Source organism: Chionomys nivalis, chromosome 8, assembly GCF_950005125.1.
Source record: "Chionomys nivalis chromosome 8, mChiNiv1.1, whole genome shotgun sequence".
Classification (NCBI taxonomy): domain Eukaryota; kingdom Metazoa; phylum Chordata; class Mammalia; order Rodentia; family Cricetidae; genus Chionomys; species Chionomys nivalis.
In genome coordinates, this window is record NC_080093.1 from 40951464 (window position 1) to 40977899 (window position 26436).

A 26436-nucleotide genomic window follows, 5' to 3' on the forward strand; every position below is an offset into this window, starting at 1 on the left:
TCCAGAGAGCAGCATCTAGAGTTAGCACGGCCTGTGTGTCTCATCTAGAACTATTAAGTCTTACCAGAGTAGTGTGGTTTGTAGCTAGTGTTTACCACCCAGTTTTCTAAGCTGTACTAGCAGCTAAAATGTTCAGGGTGAGAGTGGGGAGAAACACTTGCAGACAAAAAAAAAATCTTTTAAATTTGCTCCTATGGCCCTCTGAATTTTATCAAGACAATAAGGTCTGCAGAGGTTACAGTTCATGTATAGTAACAAGGAGCTGCGATTTCTTAGCATTAGATCATCGTATTAAAAAGCAAGGAGCTTTTCAGCAGCACCATTTTGATCAGATTACCATCTTTCGTTTTGTCCCAATCTCAGCCCGCATCTTGTTAGCCACCCAAAGTCTGAAAACAGTCTTTAAAGTGTCATAGAAATGCTAAGTAGCCCCGGACACCTGAACAATGCCCGACGTCCAAGGGAAATGAAAAAGCACCTCAACTATCAGGATATTTGTTACTCAGGAAGGGAAGCTCGAGACAATGAACTGAATCTGTGATTGGAAATATGTAAATAAAGGCCTGAAACTTTTATCCAAATCCTTGATTCGGGTTTTATCTGCACATTAAGTGCTCCTAAAGCAAATATGACCTCTATCCCTTGCTCTCTAGGGCTTAAGAATGTCAGTACAACAGGACCGTAAGTTGTACACACACACATCCCCTTCAAAATCTCTCTGAACTGCTAAGCGCCCCGAAGCTGCTGCCCTTCAGTCTTTAAACTTCAGTTTGTGATAGTAGCATTTACTCTTGAGGGTCTGGTCCCATGCTACCTCTGTCATACGTGCTAATTCCCTTCCGTAAAGAAGAACTAGAAGTCCATCTTGCAATTCACTCATCAAGAAAAAAGTTTTAAGGGCATATTTTAGTGGCTCCAGTTTCATGATTTAGGTTCTGAGATAGTGTGAAAATGAGTTGTCATCGTGCGTGGTGGCACAGCCCTTTAATCCCATCACTCAAGAGCAGAGGCAGGCAGATCTTTGAGTTCGAGGTCAGCCTACTCTACAGAGGGAGTTCCAGGACTGTAGTAAGGAGGCTGCCTGTTCGTTTCCGGCTGCTCAGCCCTGAAATAATTACATTATTACATATTACAGAAACTGTACTAATTAAATCACTGCTTTACCCATTAGCTCTAGCTTTTTATTGGCCAACTCTTACATATGAATTTAACCCATTTCTATTAATCTGTGTATCGCCACAGGGCTGTGGCTTACCAGGTAAAGTTCCATCAGGCTCTGAGGGGCTACATGGCTTCTCTCTGACTCTGCCCTTCTTTTTACCAGCACTCAGCTTAGTTTTCCCTGCCTAGCTCTGTTCCCCTATAGGCCCAAAGCAGTTTCTTTATTTAACCAATGATATTCACAGTATACAAGGGAAATCCCACATCACAGGACAGTCAGGGCTACACAGAAGAACCGGAAGAAGGAGAAGAAGAAGAAGAAGAAGAAGAAGAAGAAGAAGAAGAAGAAGAAGAAGAAGAAGAAGAAGAAGAAGAAGAAGAAGAAGAAGAAAAGCTCTTAAGTCTCAGGTTTATACTTCAGGGAAAAAGAAATAGTCCTTTTTTTTAATTTCCAAATTATTGATAACCTAGACAGTAAGGAAACCCTAGATGTCTTTATTATTATTATTATTATTATTATTTTTCGAGACAGGGTTTCTTCATAGTTTTTGGTTCCTGTCCTGGAACTACCTCTTGTAGACCAGGCTGGCCTCGAACTCACAGAGATCCGCCTGCCTCTGCCTCCCGAGTGCTGGGATTAAAGGCGTGCGCCACCACCGCCCGGCTCCCAGATGTCTTGAATGTATTATTTATACCCAGAATTTCTTTTAAAGGGGAAAAGTTTACAATGTAAGAAAAGCTAAGCTGGCTGATTGTACATAATTATAAGTGCCCACCACTCTCTGACCCTCACCACCATCTCAGAAAGAAGGTCTCTGACTTCAGAGAAACTGCCCAAGTGTTTTTTGACCAATTTCATTTCCCCACATACTGCAGTGGTGGCTGCTGTACTTCTGCCTCAACCAATACAGGATAATCAGAGGGACTTTAGGGAAGGTGAGGAGAGATCAGGGAACTGTCCTTGAGGCAGCTCATGCTTCTTTTGGTCATTTTGTTTGTGTATATAACACTGGGGATTGCACACAGGGCTTGTGCAAGCAAGCACTCTACAATTGAACTAACTATACTCTAGCCTGAGCTCGTGTTTCTTTTCACAATTTTTTCCTGTGTATAAGTGTTTTGCCTGTGTCCACGTCTGTATATAATGTGTGTACAGTGCCTGCGGCGGCCAGAAGAGGGTATCAGATTCCCTGGGACTGGAGCTACCATGAGGGTGCTGGAATAGAGCATGGGTCTTTTAACAGAGCAGCCAATGTTCTTAAACCCTTAGCCATCTCTCCAGTCCCCAATGCTTTTTTAACTAATAACTTTGAGCAGAGAAGTATCTGTGTATGAAACAAATTCTCTCTCCCTCTTATTGCTGTTGCTTCAGGCTTCAACATAGGACTTGTGTATACTTGCAAAATACTGTAACAATGGCCTATACCTATACTCTTAGAGAGAAATAAGTTGTTAATGAAAATAGGTATTATTATCAGTTTGTTGACCTTCACTGTCACCTGGGTACCCTGTCCCTTTAAGAGACAAGTTCCCCCCCACTCCTCCAGGCAAGCTGATCTCTTGCCTTCTCTCCATTCTTTCTCTCCATCTGAAGAGGTAACTATTGCCTCTCCCTTCCCCCCATCTATTTCTATCTCTTCCTTCCATAATCCCCTTACCCTTATACCCTTTCCAATACCTATTAAATAAACTCTATACCTAAATTCTCTCCGCATGGTGTATCTGTCTGTCTCTCACCTTCTGCCGTCTCTCACCGCCAGGGGACCTACCAGGGTTGTACTCCCATGAATCTCTGAGGTGTCACTACTACCAAGCTCAGTAGCTTGCATAAAGCATGGACCATGGATCTTTCTAAGTATAATTCTATTCCTGGTCTCTATGGTCAACCATATGCTCATTGATAAAATACATCATTTTAAAAAAGGAACTCAGACACAAAAACAAATATCTGTCACATGTCACACCTGGAATCTGTGCACTATTACCCATCATGCTTCCTGTTGGCTGTATCACACACAAAGTAACACAATTTTGTAGTTTAGTAAAAGCTAGTAAAAAGAAAAATATTCATGACCCCCCAAAAAATCAAACAAAATCCAAATTTATATCTACAGCAAAGTTCCATTGGGACATTGCCACACTTACTCATCTGCACACTGCTTTTGTACAATGGCAGAAGGAAGCAGTTGGCACAGACGTCATTTAGTCTGCACCATCTACCATAGATATTATCTGGCATGCTACAGAAATAGTCGTTGATCCTTGAGCTGGACTCTATGCTAAGATATATATTTGTATATGCATCTACATATATACGGATGCTTACATTTAAATACGTAATATATAGGAATGTTTATATTTAAATAAATGTATATTTACAGCTAAACAATTGTATTTCCAAAACATTTTAGAATTTGAATATCACTGTTGAATCATTCATATAGTTTAATTTCATTTCTCCCAAAGAAACACACTGTCAGGACTAATAATCATTAAACTTATGATTACTAGAATAGTATGAAAATATGTACTTTGCTGTTTTTTCTTGTTTTTACAATAATTTCTCTTTCTTTCTTCCTACTTCATCATGGGTTTTATCAAATTTGTCTCTATAATAGCTGGAAAATTCCACAGCCCTCAGAAATCACTGTTTTGAGTGTAGCTTCTTCTCAGGCAGGCAGCCCTGAGAGTTCTGTAATATATATACTATCCCAAACAAGGCTGCAAACTTGGCCTCTGAAGCAGCTGTAAAAATGGAAATGCAATCACTGGAGGAGTTATCAGCCTTATGAATCGAGGCGCCTTGACGCTACTTGACATTCATTCTCAATTACCAAGTTCAGGCTTCCTGCCTTCATTGAGCAGCACTACAGACTACGGCGCAAACGTGAGTGGATGCTGGGCGGCCATGATGGCATAAGGAGCCTGCTTTCCTCTTCAAAGGGCTGGCTCAGCCACCAAAGCTCTAAGCACTAAATTATGTCTGACAGCCGCCACCGGCTTTTAGAATGGATCCCACCTCTCTCTTTCTGATGTTTGTCTTTCAGTGAGAAACCACTCACATTTTATTACAGTCATAAAGTCTGTCGTGATGATAAAAATAAAAGGCATTTAACCTGTACCTACGCACCGCACGGGAGCGGAGCTCTGGGTATAACTGCCTTCTCTTAGACCTTTTTCACTCCTAAGTGACAAGGGTGCCCGAGGAAAGTTCAGCGCGGGACTGCTGTTGAATGTATGTAAGATTCCAGGGTGTGACAAAGAAATTCTCTCCCCTGAAATATCAGTGGAAATGAATAAAGAACGCTGAGCTTTATCAGACGTTGCGTGTTTTTGTTAAGAGGGTTTATAGGAACTGCACGAATTATAAGATGCAGAAATTTCTGCGGCTTCTTTGGAATCTGCCCTTTCATAAGACTGGGCAATGACTAGAACCCCAGAGAATTTATGCTTTGGACATTGTGCTAAACAATCGCCTACACGATTGTTAATTGTGTTCAATGATTTTAAGGAAAAGAACAAAGTGCTTTGAGAGAGTAATAACGATGACTGGAGAAGTAGGCAGTGTGGCTGTCAGCCTGAAGGGGCGTCTTGAATCTAACAGCATCATTGCTATCATTGTCACTGCTGTGGTCATCATTGGTCACCATGTAAGGTTGAGGGAAAAGGAAGCAGGATATTTATCTCCATAGAAGTTTCACTCTCTGAAGAGTAAGGTACCTGGCACTTTTTACCCTATACCAAGCACTCTCATCATTCCTTAATTGAACATCCTGCTCCTCTCCCTGACTCTGACTCTTTACATCACAACTTTTTACCTGAAGTTACACAATGCTACGTCCTGAACTTCAGGATGGTTCTCTCTCCTGGGAACGTGTTTAATAGTTTCTAAAGAAAATCTATTAATAAAATTTAATTGACTATATCCCAGAACCAATATAACCAGAGAAAAAAGCAACATTTGAGATATTGCACAAAGAATGGCTATTCAGAAAGACATAATTATTCCAACTAAAGTTTAATGAAAAATGTGGAAGAGTGGACTCTTGCGTGACGTAATTTGACTAAAGACGTCCAGCTCCACAGTTCCTTTTGTGGCAGGAGGAACCTGGCAAAGACATCCAACTCAAGTGCCTTATCTGTAGTGTAGGATCCAAAATGAGCTAGGGGATGAGTAGTCAAAATAAGCTTTTATAGAGGCCGTGGCAAACAAGCAGGGAGTGAGTGGTCACTTTGAGGGAAAAGAGAACAGGAGCTTGCTTTGTATGGTTTGAATCTGAAATGTCCCCTGCTGTCTCGTGAATTTGAATGTTTGGTATCCACCTGTAGTACAATCTTCAGGGTTGTGCAGCCCTACTAGGTAGGGCCCAGCTGCTGAAATAGGTCACTGGGGCCCTTTGAAAAGGGTAGCCACCAACAGTTCCTGGCCTCTCGCTCTCAGCTTCCTAGCTTATCTCCAGGTGAGGAAGTGTCTCCCATGCATGCCTGCCATCATGATTCCTACCAGGCCTTGTCCTCTGTGATAGACAGATACCTCCTGAATCAGGAGCCAAAATAAATCTTCCCTCCCATTAGCTGCTCTGTCAGCTACTTCGGTGCCAGCAATGTCACAAATGACCAATGGAGAGCAGATGGATGCTTTGATCTGAGAGATGCAGTGAAGCCACACAGAAAACAAACCCAGCAGTCAGATGGCAAAGGAATTGGTTGGGAAATGGAATGCAAGCCAGCTTAAGACAAAAGAAAGTTCATACAGAAACTATGAGGGTGCAGCAAACAGTTTTTATAGTGTTCTGTGGCGGGCTCAGAAAGTTACCGGAGGGGTTATACGGGAAATGTACAACATTTCTCAGTCGGTGGCTGTTTTAAAGAGAAAAACTGGTACCCAAAGAGCTGGCCCAATGTCATTTCACTTGTTGCTGACAGATATGTCAAGCAAACATTGGAACAATTGAGTTTTTCTCTGAGGGTTTTGGCTTGCTTGTTCGACTATTGGGAAAATTAACTGAGCTGGTGGTGGTGGTGCAACCTTTAATCCCAGCATTTGGGAGGCAGAGGCAGGTGAATCTCTGTGAGTTTGAGGCCAGTCTGGTTCACAAGAGCTAGTTCCAGGACAGGTAGAGCATTCCACAGAGAAACACTGTCTTGAAAAACCAAAAAGAAAGAAAGAAAATTAACTGTAAAGTATATTAAAGCCAGAAGTAACTTCATATACAGTTGGCATTTTGGTACTCATTTGTCTTTCTCAGTTTTTTTTTTATTTGTTTTTACCAAGTAAGTTTATCTCATCTGAAATCTGTACTATTTCATCAAAATTAAGCCACAGGACTCATGAAAATTGAGAAAGTGTAACCATAAAATGCAGGTAAATTAATGAAATATGTTAATTAATTAATTATAGGATCTTATGACTTCTTTCATGCTGAAAAAAGTCATTATCTTCTTATTTCAGTTGCTTATTTTGTGGACATAGAAAGCAAGACTCCAGAAAAAAAAAAACTGCAAAGTTGGAACTATCTGTGCCTTCCTTTGTTATCAGAATATATCATTCACTAAACTATGCTGACAGCTCAAAGTTTGGGGTTGCATTCAACAGATTTCTAAAAGCACTTTGCATACACCAAAGTGGCTTCCCAATCCAATATTTAAGCATGGTTCTGTCTGCAGAACTCTAGGGAGGGGCCATTCTGGCTGAGCAACTCAGTCATTTGATAATTGCTCTTATTCTATTCAAATCTATATATAAGCCCGTGTCCAAAATTGTTAAAAGACCACAGGGAGTGATTATGATTAAAGTACATTAAAGGTATATATGAACTTCTCAAAGAATTAATAAATACTTATTTTATATAAATAGTGAAGACAACAAAAACTTACCTTCACCACTTTAAGAATAAATTGTGGCCATCCATTTTTAATACACACAAAGTTATCATCTTTTAAAACGTGCTAAAAATAAAATGAACAAAAGAGTAGTAAATCTACTTGGAAGACTAGTTGCATAATGTAAACATAAATCATGTGATTTCCTGATACGTGTTTAATGAAAATTGTGACTGCTGAGAAAATGAATAAACACTGGACAGTCTCCACTATTTGATCTTACAACACAGTCACTTTTGTTAAAAAAAAAAATACTGGTAAAGTTAAGAAAATTTAATCTTCCAAGTAAACATATTTTGATTGATTTCTATATTCAGTCCTAAAATCATAATTTACATTTATGCTTTACTTTACATAGTTATGAACAGCTTTTTTTATTGCTTCAGTTTTTATACTCTTATTACAATGGTTACATGTTATGCTAACACATATAGCTTTGATTTTAAGTACAACTTTAGCTTTTTAAGATGAACTGCAAAGGCAATAGAGCCTTAGTTTTAGTAAATACACACAGAAGAACCTACGAAGTGTTGAACAACTGTTGTCCCCTACCTGAACAAGAGGGAAATTATGATCTTATGTCACACTATGTTTCTATAGTGTTCATATTTTGTAATAAAATCCATTATTTTATAATAAAATGTTTGATTTCTTTTTAAAAACTGGCTGCAAACCAACACTCCAATATGATCAATGTGCCGTTAGTCGATACCCTGGGAGTTTCTAAATGCAGGGGTTCTCAAGTACCGGCCTATGGCTTCATCACAGTCACCCAAGGAATATGCTGTTGCACATGCCTCCCCTGTCACCTCGGTGCCCATCCTACCCAGTTCAGCACATCCAGACAAAGCTCTGAAATGCGTATCTTTTACAAAGTTCCCCAAGTGACTCTCATACTCAGACAGGCATGGGAATCACTGTCTAAAGGAACACGATTTATGTAGATCAAATGAAGTAAAAGGAAACACACCATATGGCATGTTAATTCTTTAATCACGTTTCAAAGGTGACTCTATATGAAAAGAACACTTAATTTAACACATGCCTTGAGCACCGAAAGGGTGACCACAGTCTTCTTCATCTGGAATGTGTAATAGCTCAGCTTTACCTTGGAATGAAGGGGACTTGTAAAGTTCATGTCAAAACAAGGTGCAATCGGCCTAGGGCTAGACATCTAGACTAAGAGCAACACAAGAGCATAGAAACACCACCCAGCAGGGGTAGGAGCTTGGCTTACTAGAGGGGAGGCCATGGATGGATGGAGAAGGTGGCACTGTCCAGTAGGCTCACACTATGGGGAACTGATATCAACATTTAGCAGTGTCTTGCACTCATTAGACATTTGGGTTTTTTGTTTTAAAGAAGTAATAACTTAAAAACTCTCTCTCTCTCCCCCCCTCTGTGTGTGTATGCGTGTGTGTCTCTCTCTCTTGTGTATGTATGTGTCTCTCTCTCTTGTGTGTGTGTGTGTGTGTCTGTGTGTGTGCTTGTGGGGGAATGGTGAGGATGGGTAGGGGATGGATGAGTGCATATGTGTGCATGAGTGTGGGCTCCAGTGTGTCACAGCACATATGTGGAGAACAAATTTGGGTGTCAGTCTCCACCTTTCACCGCATTCTTGCTCATCACTGGTTGTCCTGTGAACTTACAGGGTCTGAACTCAGGTCCTCATCCTGTACTTTGCTCAGAGCCATCTCTTTTTTTTTTTTTATTTTTATTTTTATTTTATTTTTGAGACAGGGTTTCTCCGTAGCTTTTGGTTCCTGTCCTGGAACTAGCTCTTGTACCAGGCTGGCCTCGAACTCACAGAGATCCGCGGGCTGGGATTAAAGGCGTGCGCCACCACCGCCCGGCCCAGAGCCATCTCTTTAACCAAGCAGTAGCTTTTCCTAAAACAAAGACAAAACCAAAACCAAACCATGAGAGTTTCCCCCCACATAAGACTGTCACTTTCCTCTGGCCCTCCTTAGATGCTACTTCTCATCCAAAGTCCCTGTTCTCTATCCGCCAACTTTTCTTATTTGAGACTTTTTTGTTTTGTTTTGTAGTTTTTGTTTTTTAGACAGAATCTTTGTTATATAGTCTGGGCTAGTCTTGAACTCCAAGATCTCAGAGCCTCAGAGGGTATGCATGACCACAGCAGGCTACTAAGGTGATTAACAGTAGCAAAGCTGGGTTCGAATCCAACCCTGCGATCCATACTCAGTTTGAACGCCACTTCTCTGACACAACTCACATATTTACAGATCTATCCCAAAAGTCGGGAATAGTGTTTTGTTCTTATTTGTGTCCCGTGGCTGGCCCAGAACTTAGTGTGTGCTCATTTTAAAAAGTGGGTAAAGGAGCAAAGAAAGGATGGAAAGAAGTAACTGGGAAAGCAGTGACGGCGCTTGGTAAAGGCCATGTTGCTGTTTCAAATGTTGTAGGAATTGTCACACGGAAACCCCCTTCTCTGTAAAGCAAGGCCACTTCACCAGGGAGCTGGGGACACAACGCTCTTCTCCGGGATGAAAGTCTGTAACTTTTATGAGTCTCCTGAAGCTGCCTGTGAGTCAACATAAACATGCCAGAAACATCTCTCCAGAGAAGCCAGTGAGCAGGTGTTACCAGGAGACCAACTTCAGCTCTATCTGAAGGAAGAAACTCAGAAGATCAGTTAAAAAACAAAACCTTTAAACAAAATGTCAGTCAAAAGCTCTCCACCGTGGAAGCAGTCAAGCAGAGGACAGATAAACAAATGAGAAGATAAAAAGAGAGGGATATCCCTAGAAAAGCAAGGTAGGAGCTAGGTGTGGTGGCACAGGCCTTTAATCCCAACACAGAGGAAGCAGAAGCAGGTGGATCTCTGAGAGCTCAAGGCCAGTCTGGTCTACACAGAGTGCAACATGAGGCGGTTCTCAACCTGTGGGTAACAACCCCTTTGGAGGTTGCGCATCAGACATTTACATTACGATTCATAAACAAAATGAAGCTAAAATTATGAAGAAGCAATGAAATAAATTTATGGCTGGGGGTCATCACAACAGGAGAAACTGCATTAAAGGGTCACAGCATTAGGAAGACTGAAAACTGATGAAGAGCCTCTCTCAAACAAACAAAACAGCATGGTGGGTAAATGTTACCTAAAATAAAAAAAGACAACAAAAACTCAAGAACTCCTCCAGCCTCTAAGATTCCATAACTATATGATGCAGCTTCACTTCGTTTGGATTTGTAGATCTGTGAAGAGACTCCATGACCACAGCAATTCTCATAAAGGGAAACATTTCACTGGGGCTGGGTTATAGTTTCAGAGACTTAGTCCATTACCATCGTGGCAGGACATGGTGGTGTGCAGGCAGACAGGGGGCTGTAGAAGGAGCTGAGAGTCTTGCATCTTGATCCGCAGGCAGCAGAAGGAAGAACTACCACACTGAGCTTTGCTTGAGCATATAATAAACCTCAAAGCCTGTCTCCACAGGGACACACTTCCTCCAACAAGGCCACACCTCCTGATAGTGCCACTCCCTCTGGGCTAAGCATTCAGACATATGAGTGCAACCACACTTTCTTTGTCGGGCCACCAACCAGCTCCCAAAAATCATGACACAGAGACATCTTATTAGTTATGAATATTTGGCCTACTTAGGCTCATTTCTGGCTAGCTCTTTTTAACTTAAACTGTTTCTACTTATTTGCCTTTTGCCTTGGGGAGTTTTACCTTTTCTTTCCATACGTTCTACTTTTCCTGCTTCTCCTATATCTGGCTGGCTGGTGGCTGCCTGGCTGCCTGGCCCTGGGCATGTCCCTCCGTTCTCCCTCATTCTTTCCTCTCTTCTCCTTTTTTCCTGAGCCTAAATTTCTCCTCCTACTTATTCTCTCTGCCTGCCAACCCCACTTATTCTTTCTCTGCCTAACTACTGGCCATTTAGCTCTTTATTAGACCAATCAGATATCTTAGGCAGGCAAGGTGAAACAGCAACACATCTTTTCGTAATTAAACAAATGCAGCATAAACAAATGTAACACATAGTTAATTATTACATAGTTAAATATCCCACAGCACATGAGTTTATGGGAGTCATACCTATTCAAACCACCACACAGCCCATAATAAATTTGTGTTTTGTTCCTAAAACTATAAATGCAGAATAGTTGCACAAACAAATGGGACTTACTGCAGTATTCATGGTGACTTCTATGGCTCCACCCTCTTTCTTCCCAGTGTCCTTAGTTTGGTTGTCCACCTATACTTCTAGCCTGGCTACTGGCCAATCAGCTTTTAATTAAACTGATCAGAGTGACAACTCTTCACAGCATACCAAAGGATTATCTACAGCAAAGCGTGACATGGGGTCAATCAGGGTATAGTTGGAGTATGAGATAGCACTGCCAAGAGAAATTACATAGAAGTCACCAGCCAGACAGAGAGAGAAGCAAGCCATTCCAGAGAGGTAAATGCCATGAGTTTCTAGGCAACACACAGATGAATATAAATTAAGTTATAAGAGTTACTTAGTAATAAGCCCAAACTATTGGTTGAGCATTTACAACTAATATTAAGCCTTTGTGTGGTAATTTGGGAGCAGGTTGCTGGGACAGGAAAACTCCACCTACAATGCTTTAGCAAGAGTTAATTTCCATTTACATTTCTGTCTATTGAAGTTTTGGCTTTAAAGCGCAAAGTGTAGAACTAATTGTTTTATAGACCAGATGCAGCCAATTTACTGTGCTAGGCAGAACTTCTTTTTCCCCTTAAAGACAGATACTTAGCCCATAATCATTGGTGACATAACAAAAACTCCCAATTTATGTTTATAATCTTCACATTTTGCTTTATAATACAAGCAGTGTTTACCAGTAACTTCTGCTCATATGTATTCCATTATTTGCCTCTTCAGCTGTCAGCAGAGTCTAGTAGCACAGGCCTATGATGCTGTTCTTTGGGAGACTGAGGCAGGAGAATAATAAGTTCAAGACCTGTATGGACTCAGAGTCTGTCTTAAGACAAAAAGGGAAAGGGTGGTGTTTGGTGGGGGGAGGTGGTTAAAACATTCCTTAGCAAGTGCAAGGCAGCTTTGGGTCAGTTGGGAGGGGGGGAGGTGAGGGGGGAGGAGGAAGTGGGGAGGAAGGAGAAGGGAATGAGAGGGAAAAGGGAGGATGGAGAAAAGTGGGAGAAGGGAGAGGAGAAAGCAAGAGAGAGATGGAGAGGTGAGAAGAAACACCAGGAGCGATACATTTTAAAGGGGTAGATTTAAGTGAGTATGTGAGGCATCCAGAAAATAATGTGAATAGTTCTGTACATTTCTACATGTTCTAATACTGCTACGTTTTTGCCTAAAGAGACAACAAACATCCGTAGGGAGCAGCTTTCAGAGTTAAGAATGAAATGAATAATCTTTGTTGTTTAGCACACTGTATTTTCCTGGAAGAGATGAAAATCTTTCCTTCTGTGTTTCACACCGTCAGCCCTTCATGACAATGTCTCCTGGAGGATAAGCCAGCATGAGACGTAATACGGGAGGCCAGTGTAGATTTCTTCCAACTCTTAAGTCTTTTCCTTCTTTAGAAATATCTCATCAGGTTGGAGAGTTGGCTCAGCAGTTAAGAGCACTGTCTGCTCTCCCTGAGGACCCAGATTCAATTCCTAACACCCACGCAGCTCACAAGTGACTATAACTCCATTTCCAGGGCATCTGACACCCTCACACAGTCATACATGCAGGCAAAACACCAATAAAATAAGTAATTAAAAATAGTTTTTTAAAAAATCAATAAAATATAAATATTATATTGATTTATAATTATCAAACATCTTTGTCACTGTGTTAATTTGATACAAAGGTCAAATATGGTAATTATCATTTGATCACCTCAAACACATATCATTTCTTCTGGTTGAGATGTCTCCTCTCTCCTAGTGTTTTACAAAACATATGATAATAGCACTTGAGAAGCTGATGCAGAAGAACCATGAATTTGAGGTCTGTCTGGGCTAAATAATGAGATCTTGACTCAGAAAAAAAAAAGTATAGGTTGTAAAGCATAGTCACTTTACTGTTCTGCAGAATATTAAAAAATTAATTCTTCCTATGCCGCTGCATTTAGTACCCGTTGCCTAGGCTCCCTCAAGACCTCTCTGCTCTTTCCCCTCCTTCATTGTTTTTATTTGCGCAGATCAAAGAAATATCATAATTCTGAAGGTATAAACTGGCAACCTCTTCTGACCAATACTTGCTGCCACCTGCTGGCCAAAGCAGAAAACTGCAAAGAATGGCTAAATGACCAAAAGTGGGTATCGTGAATTCTTCAGTATCATTTATGTGTAGCCGAGAAGGCTTAATTCAACAAAATTGAGCCTTTAAAAAAATATTGTCTACCCCACATTTAAAGATAGCCTTTCTTGATTATCATAGAAAGGAAAAAGTGCGTAGTTGATTGGCATCTGCCCAGGGAATAAATACTTTGCTTGCGCACCTTCTCCTTTATTTCAAGATCCCCTCTCACCTCCAAAACTGCAAAGTCAGAGACACTCTTTCTCAATTATGATGATGTTGTTTCCTGAGATGTTGCCTCAAGGAAAAGTGCTTCTTTTTGACGGGCTATTGAAAATTGGAGGGTTAGTGAGGACTACAGGACATAGACTTAACATTTTTTCTTTTTTTAAGATGCAAGTTTTAAATCAGGCGGCGGTGGCACACACTTTTAATCCCAGCACTCGGAAGACAAAGGTAGGCAGAACTCTGTGAGTCTGAGGCCAGCCTGGTCTACAAGAGCTAGTTCCAGGACAGCCAGGGCTGTTACACAGAGAAACACTGTCTCAAAAAACCAAAAATAAATAAGAAAAAGAGACTGGGACAGTTAGGACTGTTAAACAGAGAAACCCTGCCGTAATAAATAAATAAACAAATGCTGGTTTTAAACTAAGGCATTCACATAAAAATCCAGATTCTCACATTCTTTCAGAGAGTAGAGAATTGGAACCCTGGGGACTCTGTTTCCACAAGGCAATAACAGGCTATGGCTGAGCTTCTCAGGAGAGACATGAGATTTTTCTGCCCATCACAGTCCCTACTACTTCCTGTTACCTCCATACCAGAAGTCCATGGTCATTTGCCAACCATCATTCCTTTCCTTTATATTAATTTTTAATGGAGACCTTTTCTTTTAGCCCAGGTAAAGCAGCACCCACTAGCTGCCCAATTTTACATTCTTCTACTTTTTGTCCACAACTGACATCCATTGTCGTCGGAGATGATACAGTTCAGACTAAACATTCTATTTTTCACCCTTCCACACACTGGTCACCAAGGAAGCACATGTGAAAGTTTGTTGGCGAGACTTCTGACATAGTCTCTAAAGATGACTGACTCAACGCTAAGGAAATCACTCCCGCAAACCCCCAACGCATTCCTGCTTTGTCCTTTGTCTTCTGCTCCAAGAACAGACATGGAGGGTGGCAAGAGTTTGGGCAGCTCTCTTGGGTCCTGAGCTTGCGTGAGGATGAAAGCACAGCTGATGAAGAAAGATCGAAACAAACACAACAAAGCATAAACTAATACACTTGCTCTACGTAACAGAAATATAGAGCTATCTTAATGGAGCCAGTTCTTCATATGTTCTCTTTAAAACACCAAATTCAGTCTTAACTGGCATACCTTTAACAACTCTGGAACAATGAAAGACTGAAAGGGTTGTATACAACAAGGAAAATGGAGACTAGGGCCAGCAAGATACCTCAGCAGGCAAATTCTCTTGCTCCCTAGGCTGACGATCTGAGTTTATTTCCTAAGACCCACAAAGTAGGAAAAAAATATCTGACTCCATGAAATAAATTCATCTTTTGGTTTTAAATTCTGCCTCATGAAAATTCCTAGGACATAGGCAGAACATAGACAGATTCTTTGACAAAATATCACAGGAAGGGGCCCTAGCCCAGATGCTAGTGAAATCTTTATTCCCCTATAAAATCTTACAAGCTAAGCCTCTACTGTCTGCATTTCTCCCAGGAGTCTTAGCTTTCAGTATCCCAGTAGAATTAGTCTCTGCTTCCAGCACTCAATGGGTTTTCTATCCAAAGGTCCAAACTCTCCCACAAAACACATAAAAGTCAGGAATATCACATCAACACCCCACTCCTGATAACAATTTTTGTATTAGTTGCTCTCCCATTGTTATGATATAAGACCCTGGAGGGAGGCGGTAAGGAAGGAAGGAAGGATTTGTTTTGGCTTATGGTTCCAAAGACTTAGAGTCTACCAGGGAGAGGAAGACTTGGCAGCAGTGGAGGTAGGTAAGCATGGGAAGAAGAGCAGAAATCTGGCTAATCTAACATTTTCATCCACACAGAGAAAGCAGAGAGACGGAGAAAATGGGAATTAAGGTGAAGTTATAAGCCCTCAAAACTTGCCACTAGTGATACACTTCTTCCAACAAGGCTCTACCACTTAAAAGTACTATTATAACTTTCCCAAAGAGCACTACCAGCTGGGACAAAGTGTTCAAATACATGATCTTTGGGGGGCATTCTTTTTCAAAACACAACACGCTAGAAATGAAAACTGCAACAACTCAGATAAAAAGCTCAGTGGGAAACTCAGAGGATCACAGGAAGGGACAACATGTCAGAGTTTTAAGACAGGCTAGAGGAATTGGGTCTTTCAGTCAAAGTCAATGATGACTTTTTAAATTATTTATTTTATGTGTATGGGTTCTTGCCTGTATGTATGCCTGTGTACTTTGTGCACACAGTACCCATAGAGGCCAAAGGGAGCTTCTGATCTCAACCAGTACATGGACAAATGAATTCAACAGCCATGGCATTATCCACAATAGCCAAATTATGAACTCATCTTAGATGCCTATCAAAAAATAAATGGAATAAAAGAAGATGTGATTTCAATGAACATGGAATAGTACCCAGTCAAAAATAAGAATGAAATCATGTATAAATTTCATTATTCATAGGCAGGAAAGCCAGACTTCTGAGAAACAGGCTCTCCGGGTAACCAGGCCTTAAATTACCAGATGACTACAGGCAGAACAAGTGATCCCTGTCATGTAATATGGGTCACATGCTAACTAAGCTCCACTCCCTAATCCAGATAAGGAGTGACTTCTGCACATAGCATAGGAATGTAGTCCCTGTTTTCACAGCACAGTCACGGAGCACAGGCTGCACATTAAATGCCCTCCTACACCTAACTTTGTTGTACAAGGCTGATACTACCCCAGAACCCCACCATACTGCTGTCAGCATCAACAAACATCTCCTGTCTTAAGGGAGGGCAGTCTCCTAAACAAATGATGGCTCAATCCAACATGAAGTAGTCAGAGCTTTTCAATGTCTAACCCCTAGACCACCAGTTCTTTTCTTCTCTTTCTTTTTTATAAATGAGAAGGCTGGAGATGGAAATGTCATGTCACGTAGCAGGGAACCTGGGCCCTGCTAGAAACACACTCTCCAAGGAACTGAACCCTATATGGCCAGCTAACCACAGGTGGAACAAGTGATCCCGTCATGTAATGGGGATCACATAATAACTAGGCTCTATGCCGTTACCCAGCCAGTGACCCCTGTCACATGGTATCATAAGTCATGGGTACCCCACACTTCTACCTCTGTCTCACAGCACAAACCACCTATTGACCAGGCTCTCTCTGTCTCCTCCCAAGAAACCTTAGAAGAAGACAGCTTGTTTTGTATTGTGGGACTGGCATGATATCAGACTTCTTTATCACGTGATGTTGACATTAATAAATCTCTTGCCAAGCCTCTCTCCCAACCCTCCTCTCCTCTCCCACTCTAAATTTTAGGGAAAATGGTTTGACTGAGAATCACCTTGTTAGTTAGAACGAGTCAGACTCAAAGACAAATTCTGAATGTTTTCACTTAAATGTGAAACGTGATATTGACAACAGCAACAAAAGACACAAAAGTACACAAGAGACCCTTTGTAAAGAGCATGGGGACTAGATGAAAGAGGAGCAGTGTGGTCGGTGGTAGCTCACAACTTTAGTTCCAGCACTTGGGAGGCAAAGGCAGGCACATCTGTGAGTTTGAGGCCAGCCTGGTCTACACAGATAGTTCCAGGGCTACACAAAGAAACACCATCTCAGAGAGAGAAAGAGAGAGAGACAGAGATAGAGACAGAGATACAGAGAGGTTCAGACAGAAAATCCCAGTCCCGTGTGACTCTGGACAAGTCCTTAATTTCAGCTTTATCTGAGGCCATTAGGTTGACTTGGAAACCTCAATTAAATCCCATCTTGTGAAAAATTATATGAAAATTGATGTGGGAAGTCCTTCTGTATATGTGTGGCTTTTATTGGTTAAGGAATAAAGAAACTTCCTTGGCCTGTGATAGGGCAGAGTAAAGCTAGGCAGGAAAACTAAACAGAACGCTGGGAGAAAGTTGGCTGAATTAGTAAGACACCGTGTACCTGCCCACAGGAGACAGATGCACTGGAACCTTGCTAGTAAACCACAGTCAGGTGATGATACAAGATTAATAGAAATGGGTTAATTTAAGATACAAGAGTTAGCCAGAAACACACTTAAACAAACAGTATTGTAATTAATACAGATTTCTTTGTGATTATTCCAGGAGTCTGGGTGGCCAGGAAAATTAACAAACAGCCTCCCCCAACAGAAAATAGTTGATATAATTGATATATTAAAATAAAATCTCACTGTCAATGGTGTAAAATGGAAGATGGGCTATTTGAAAAACAGAAGGAACCAGCAGGAAACAGGTGAGGCCAGAGACATCAATGGGGTGGATATAATCAGAGTATTACATCTCTCCATGTGTACAAATCTGACAATGAAACCCATGCATATTTAATACAACTATTTGTTTTTAATTTGAGCTAAAGTCTTACCATGTAACTCAGGCTGGCCTCAAACACATGAACCTCCTGCCTTAGCTCTCAAGCACCAGAATTACAGGCATCTGCCAGCATGCTAAATATGAAGAAAAAAAGGAGGAAGAAAAGAGAAGAAAATAAATGAAAAGCAGGTAATGCAAGCAAAGACAAGATAGAACAGGCTGGGAAGGCTAAGATGGAGAGAAGAGAACACGGGGCACATGGAAATGTTCCATTTGTAGTATCCTGATGCTCTGTTTCATCAAGGATTTACTTGGAAGAAAATGTAAGGGGTGATTCCTATACACAGAAGTTGTGTGACTTTTCCTAGAGAGCTACCAGCAAATGTTTACTTACCCCCAACGAGCCACTGATAACAGGCCAAAGACACAGTTCCACCCAAGTACAGCTTAGTGAGTTAACTGAAGTTAATTTCAGAAATGTGGGTGAGAGGGCTATATAGGATCTTGTGTGAATCAGCAAGGGCATCACCAAAAAGTTCACACCAGTAGGAATGGCAGCTTACAAAAACTGCATCCATGGAGCTCCCTACCCAAGCTGCAGGCAGGTGGGCCAGCAGGATAGTCTTCTCCCTGTAGAAACTGTTATTGCTTTTATAACAATGTGGAAAGCCTTTCTGGATTTTGTACATTATAAGAACTTTCTGAATCTTTTAAGCTTCAGAATTTTTTTCTTCGTGAGTTTTATGAACACCCCCCCCCCATTCCCAGAAAAGGGGATGTTTTAATTCAGAGGAAATAACTACACAACACTCCAACCTGTCCTATCGCTCTTGCATTCATTGTATGCCTTTTTCACAAGGTACCCTTGTTCTTGGAGTGGGTGATACAAGCGTGCAGTTATTTTCCTTCATCTATACCTGAGTATTCAACCCCAGTGCCTAAAAAGTCACTTATTCCCAGTAGCTCGGGTAGATATGAGTCTCTACAGTAATTATTGCCCATTGCAAAAAACAAAAATTAACCCCAAACAGTTTCCCTCCATGGCCGAGACTGACAGCAACACTATCCTAGAGGTTCAAACACAAAGACTTTGGAAGGCAGTTTGACAGCCACATCACACTGAAACAATAGCAGTTGCTACCTTGCTGGCATCTATGATCTACTTAGACACAGAATTGTGCTGTTTGCAGTACCAGTTGTGATTTTCCATCTGTGGCACAGACCTTCAGTGCAGCAAGCAAGCAGTTAGCTGCATCCACAAGGGTTATGTCTCCTTTGCCCCAGCGGCCTATCTTCCCTGGTGGGCTGGCACTGTGGCATGCAAGGTCCATAGCCAAGCAGGACTTGTAGGGATAATTCTCCCCAAGAAGCCTGCATGGCACCTCTTGGCATTATGAAAGCCCGTCAGAGGGGATGGAGCTTCAGGCTCAGTCCCAGCTTGATTTCTTTATGCCCTATAACCAAAGTATGGTGAGTTTTTGGCAAAAAGAGACTCACCATCTCGTTCTGGCAAACAAGCATTAGTAAGATCTTCAGGGGCCTCACGGACCTCCTAGGGAGGGAGCCCACCTCCATCACTGAGATTTTCATTCAATAACCTTGTGTCTCTTGGAGTGCATGTTTCATGCTTATAGGGAACAGTCATTAAAACTCTTTAGCTTCTGGTTTACTGTTATTTCAAATGTTTTTCCAAATCTGTAAGACATTCAATGTTTAATATTGTATTATATCACAAAACTCTTTTAGTTTTGAACAAAGGCTGGCCAGCATCTCTGAAGACCCACCATTGCAAGTCAGTTGCTCTTAAATGGCTAAGAGATACTAATAATTAAAGAAAGAAAGAAAGAAAGAAAGAAAGAAAGAAAGAAAGAAAGAAAGAAAGAAAGAAAGAAAGAAAGAAAGGAAGGAAGGAAGAAAGAAAGAAAGGAAGGAAGGAAGAAAGGAAATGAAATGCTGAGAGGAAGAATACAACATGGAAACCAATCGCATCACATGTGTCAACTGTTTAATCATTTATCGCTTCTGTGAATTGCTGCTCAGGTTCTAAAGCTTTCCAGAAGCTAACAGAGCATTTGGGGTTTAGTTAATTCTCCCCCAAGGAACTTCAGCTCAAAGACCTGCTTATAGGTATTACCTTTATCTCACGTGCCTCTGGCTTGCTTTAACTTTTCACAAACATTCGTTCCATTCCGGTCTAAATTGTTCAGAGCCTTCAAAGTCTCCCCTACCTCATAAAAATCATGTCCCACCATGGAGCTCAGCAAAAGCCACTAAATCCAGTCCTTAGATCTCTACTGGGTTAGCCTCTTCCTTAATTTTCCTATCTGATCCAAGGAACAAAGAACTTGGCATCAAACACAACCTCTATCATGTCCAGTTTGGCCAATAACTCCTGACCTTCCTCTATTGCCTTCTAGTCCCTGACATTCACAGAGGTGCCAGACGGTGCTTACCAAGTGTCCTAACGACTCATGAACCAGTTCATCAGAGATCAATTTCCTTTCTATCGTCTCAGGCTATGAAGCCTTTATCTCATGAGAAATGGATAGTTTTGCTCAGTTTTTGTACTTCCTTCCCATTTATCCCTATTACTTAGAGCCTCACAAGCCAGGATATCTCTATCGTTACTTGTATAAAAGTCTTTTCCAATTCAGGCTGCTGAAGGACAGACCATTCCCCGATTACTAAGTTTTCCTGCATCGCTGTTATTGAGGCCCCATTTGCCTGGTGAATCACGATATTTCTCTTTTTCCCTACTAAAGTTTGGGAATGAGGACGATCTCCTATCACTTCTACTATGTTCTCATCATCCTCTTTACTTCTGTCCACAGGTTCCAAGTTTTCGGATCCCAGGAGGAAATTTTTAGCACACAAATTTAGTATAATTTGTACTCTTTCCTTGAATCCTGCCAAGATAAGAACTGCTAAGCCTGTTCCTCCACCTCCTTCTCCCTTTTCCTCACTTTCACTGTGAAATGAGATGCTACAGCAGTAGATAGCACCTTCATGTCCTTTTCCTATAGTAATTCCTCTCTTATGTGTGTAAATTCTTTCTGGGAAGATAACCAGGTCTCAGCTGCGTATCTTATCATCCACAACAAAGGCCACACACAAGTGATATGCTAGCCACCCAATCTCATACCTGCCACTTCCAGGGACTTCCATATATTCTCTAGTCCATCAAAGATTTGGTTCTATTCCACACTGGGTGGTAGACCTCACTCACTAAGGAGGCATGCTGTGAGAAAGATGTCTAGCCTGTGGTTTACTGCGAGGATACTCCACTCCCAGATGGTCTGGTCCTGGTCACACATCCTAGCACCCCTTACAAGGAGCATACAATCAACACTATAACAAGAAGGAATACCATTCCATAGCCATATGGGGAAACATACCCATATTGGGACAGCCTCCTGAGCCCTCCGCCCTCACACAAATCAACCTCATTTGCATAAATCAGCACCCACCATAGAGACCATGCAAGTATTACTCCCCAGTTCACCCTTGGTTTCCTCAGTTCCTGTTCAGGTACCAACTACTTGACTTTTCAGGGGGAAGGGGCAAACTAATATCTATTCACCCCGTATAGGATACCAACAACAAAGCAAAGAAATGATTCTACCCAATTATAACTTAGTGAATCAGTGAATTTTAGTGGGAGCTATTCACAGGTGAAGCCTGAGTGAGAGATTAGTTACACGAGCATGCATGATTCAAAGGCAGAGACATCATCATTTTATTTTTCTATTGCTGTGCCAAGACACCATGACCAAGGCAGCTCATAAAAGAAATAGTTAACTGAGCTTCTGAGTTCAGAGGTGAGTCCTTGGCCATGATGGCAGGAAGCGTGGCAGCAGGCAGGCAGGCAGGCATGGTGCTGGAGCAGTAGCTGAGAGCTTAAATGTTGAGGCAACAACCTTAAGGCAGAGAGAGATTGGAGATCACTAACTCAGATGGCATGGGCTTTTGAAACCTCAAAGTTCATCCCCTGTGACATACCTTGTCCAGAAAGATCACACCTTTTAATCCTCCCAAACAGTTCCATTAACTGGCGACCAAGAATTTTACTATAAGAAACTATGGGAGTCATGCTCGTTCAAACCACCACACAGCACCAAAAACTCATGCCAGTGCGAGTGACAACTTACCTATATAACCTCTTCTGACAGCCCACAGGCTCGAGGCCTGAGAGCAAAAGAACCTCAAAGAGCAGGTGGTTGATAAACAAAATCCCTGGTTGAACAAAACTGACAGCCAGATCTCTAAAGCATGGAAACAGCACATGTAGCAGGCCAAGACCATTGTGGCAACTGGGAACAAACAGAAACTTCCTTACTAATTAATTCCCTGTCTCTGCACAAAGATGTGTAGATCTGACTGTGAACTTTTGACAACTTATTTGGCAAGCTCGCAATTCTTCCTCTCCCCCACAAGATTTGACAGCTCTTTGGCCCTATTTTTCTCGCCTTATTTACTGCATTCAGTTGATTAGAACCCAATCTAATACCTTATACATTTGGACACTTTGTGATTTTAGAGACAGAAGCACCAAGAACTTGAAGGAAGAGAAGACAAGGAAACCTTCAGAGTCCAGCTCCTGGGGGCTCTGACCACAGATGATCTTTCTCTTTCCAGAGGACGAAACCAGAAGATAAAGACCACCTCAGGAGTTGCTGAGGGTGGCTCCTCCGAGCCTTCCTCACTCTTGAGGCTTCTGCCTTGGGTAGGGAGTTCACTTAGACCAGCCCCCTGGACTCCATCTATGACTGCAAGCAAGGGAAATCCCTTCAGCAGTTGGGGTCACTCCAAATCTTTCAGGCCTGTACATCAGCAGGAAGATCCAGCCTCTGATGGACTGAACCTTGAACTGCCATAAAAAGGCATGTTTATTGACTGTTACCGAAAGTTGCTTTTCCAGTAAACTATTTTGTCATACCAAGTTCCCTAATCTAATCTTTATGTCTCTCTAAAGGAAAGTGCCATGCCCCTGCTCCTTTAGTCCTTACTCTGTTACCTTTGCAGTACCCAGTAATCCAAGACCTCCATGTATACCAGAAGCATCCTGTGACCAAAGTCACAGAAAGACTGTAACACCCCCTCAGAGAAACAATTCTATTTTCTGGAAACAATCTCTGTTTTTCACAATGATTCTCCAAGGTCAAAGTACTTCTGGGAAACAGCTATTCGTTCTACTGTTTACCCTAGCCATAGTGACTCTGCTAGATTCCTGTAACACACAGCTATCCGAGGCTTTCAGAACTGCAGCTTCAGGTTTTGAGACTTGATGCTCTCAAGACCTAGAAAATCTTATTTCCCACAGCTTTAGCAATTCTCAAAGCTGTAATTGCTATCTGCCGGCTTCCCTCTGCTACCAAGGGTTCAACCCCATTGCATTTAAATCCTGCCTGACAACCTGTTGTTTTAGTAAGTGGAAAGTCTGAACTTTTTTCATTTTACAACTGGACCTGAGTTTCCGTTAGCACATAGGCAGAGATGAGGGAGATAGCACATAGTAGGCCTGAGTCAGCTTCCACAGTACCTCAAGACGGTGATCAAAAAGGACCATTCCTGTAATCTCCCTAAAACATACCCTGCCTTGCCAAATGGTAAAACTATAACTACAGGCAATTAAAACTGTACTAATGTAACTACAGCCTGCTTAATCAATTGGGTTTGAGATGACCTAACTGTTCCTAGAATTTCTCTAGCTGAGCTTAAAAAAGATCTGCAAGCTTTTTTGTACAAAGTGGTGACCCCACGGCTGGAATAAAAGCTCTTTGTCTTTACATTCTATTTGAGTCTGGAGGCCTCCTTCAGTGATTCTCAAACCCTTACATAAACTCGTTGGTACTGAACTGACTCCAAACTACCCCACCCACCATGAAGTCTTCTCGGCCTGCCCACTTGGTTCCTGAAAGAGGAATCAAAGACAAGAGATGATCTCTACAAATCTCTTCAATAAGAGACTATCTCTTTAGGAGGGAGTGTTTCAATTTAATAGAAATAGTTACGTAACAGGGGCAATATTTAAAAATTTCCTAACAGCTACTTATTGATCCTGTTAGTTCATGCCTTAGTTATTTTTCTACTGCTATGCTAAGATAACTTGACCAAAGATGCTCATAGAAGAAAGAATTTATTGGGGCTTACATTTTCAGAAGGTGAGTCATGACCATCACAACAGGGAGCGTGGTAGAAGGAAGACAGATGTGGCACTGGAGCAGCAGCTGAGAACTCACATCTGACACACCAGCAGGAATCACAGAGAGCTAACTGAGAATGGCTTGGCCTTTTCAAACCCCCAGTGACACACTTCCTCCAGCCAACTGTGCCTCCTAATCCTTCCCAAACAGTTCCACCAACTGAGAACCAAGTATTTAACTATATGAGCCTATGGAGAATTAAGCGTTCAGTATTCCCTGAATTGCCTTCTGGCTACTGTCTTGTGTTTCTGTGATTCCTTCTTATCTGTTTCTCTTACCTAACATTTCTGATCCTCATGTCCCTACCCCAAAACGTACAAACCTGCTGTGGCTAGGATAGTAACAAAAGTCATCCCAAAAGGTGGTTCCTGACATATGTCAACCCAACATGGCACTGGTGACATTCTGTCATTCATAAATTCCTTTCTATTTTCTACCTTTTGCTGGTTTGTTTTATGGTAGTTATTTCCATTTCCTTTATGAGTCATAAGGAACTATTCTTCCTTTGTTTCTCAGTTCTTGAATCAAATGTAGAGCCAAGTTTAATTGCTAGGATTAGTTACTGTGAACAAGCCAAATTAAGGAGTAGCCAAATTAAGGAGTAGGTTCAATATGTTCTGCCCTTTTGTGTAAAAAGAATAACGGTTATGAGTGAATAAATAAGGATTAGTCTAAATATTGTATTTGGAGGGCCAGGTGTTTAAGGCAGAGAGATACCAATAATATGAAGCAACCAGGGACAAAGGAGAGGTCTTTCCTCTAGGAAAATACCTCCTGCAGTTCCCCCAGGACCTTCCAGATCTCTGACACATCCCTCACCTCCCATCATGATGACTGACGTGCAGCCTCCGGCTTGCCTTATAATGCTCTCAGCTGCTCTGCCTCCTCACCTTCCTAATGATTCTCCTAGCAAGAAGAAATATGATTGACTTTCATTCATTTTGAGTCCAGAGCTCACAGAAGTAGCATGTATTTCTAGCCAAGGTAGGCTTCCTCACCATATGGGTGTTAATTACAGACTCATGTTAGCTGATTGATTTAAAGTGAGGGCAATTGAATACAACCATGGTTTTCTGCCGGTCCTAGGCAATGCCTTTTAATTGCCTGCATAAATGTGTTTAATGGCCTCTTTAATGCAGAAAATGAAGCTTTAAAGTAGATCATTTGGGAAATTAGAGATTTAAAGATTGAGGTGGAAATTATGATTGAGCTCAACAGTGATTAAGAACCTGGTTTCCTGAATAGTATTAAAATAGAACAATTAAAACAATCTGTATATATATATATATATATATATATATATATATATATATAGTGTGTATCATTGAGTTAGGGGTTCAGTAAAACAAATTAAATAAATTCAGTTAAATAGTATTTATTTACAACTGTGTCCAAACATTTTTCCAAATTCACAGGATGAAATCTTTAAATGAAATTCCCAAGGGAGAAAACATTGAGATAGGTTAAGGTACATTAAAATAACTACGACAGCATATTTTATCAATATTGTTTCCTTTATGAATCATTAAGTAGAACAGTGCTTCGGAAGTCCCGTGGATCTGTCTTGCTCCAACAGTGTTTGGACAGGACAGACCCAAGGACTCCCTCTTTGTTAGCTTCCAGTCACCTTCCAGTCTCCCCAGTTACAGCCTCTGGGACCATCTTCTCACCACCATCAGCTCCTAGGATCAGTCACACCGACCCTTTGTGGTTAGTGCCATACTGAGGATCAGCTGTGACCTGCCAGATTCATCAGAACTATTCCACGGAAATGGAGACTGCCGTGAACTCTGCCTGGTCAGCTTGGATCTGTGGGCCTCCAACACCCACCTCTCCCCGGGCTACTATTTTGATCAGGAGGATATGACTCGATCTACTATTTTGATCGCGATGATGTGGCTCTGGTGGGTGTAGACAATTTCTGCAAATTGGCCAAGGAGAGGTGTGAGGGCTCAAGTTGCAGACAGATGGCAGGATCATGACCTCTTCCAGGATGTGCAGAGGCCATCTCAAGATGAGTGGGGTAAGACCCAGGAGGCCATGGAAGCTGCCTTGGCCCTGGAGAAGAACTTAAACCAGGCCCCCTTGGGTCTTCATTCCCTGGGTTCTGCGGGCATAGGGCATCATCTCTGTGACTTCCTGGAAAACCACTTCCTGAATGAGGAGGTAAAGCTCATCAAGAAGATGAGCAACCACCTGATAACCTCTGTAGGCTGGCTGGGCCACAGCCAGTGCAGACTGGCCTACCCTAACCATCTCTGGGCATAGAGAATCTCTTTGAGAGAGGTGACCCACTCTCAAGTATGCTGAGGAGGCTTCGCCTTCCAAGGGGTTTCCTCCGCTGCTCTGCACCAGCTGGCCTCAGGACCTCCACCTGA

The 26436-nt window shown here is 41.7% G+C and overlaps 1 pseudogene; it reads left to right on the forward strand.

The window, feature by feature from the left end:
- The first annotated feature begins 4706 nt into the window (after positions 1-4706).
- Positions 4707-26436, forward strand: LOC130879309 (ferritin light chain 1-like; annotated as a pseudogene).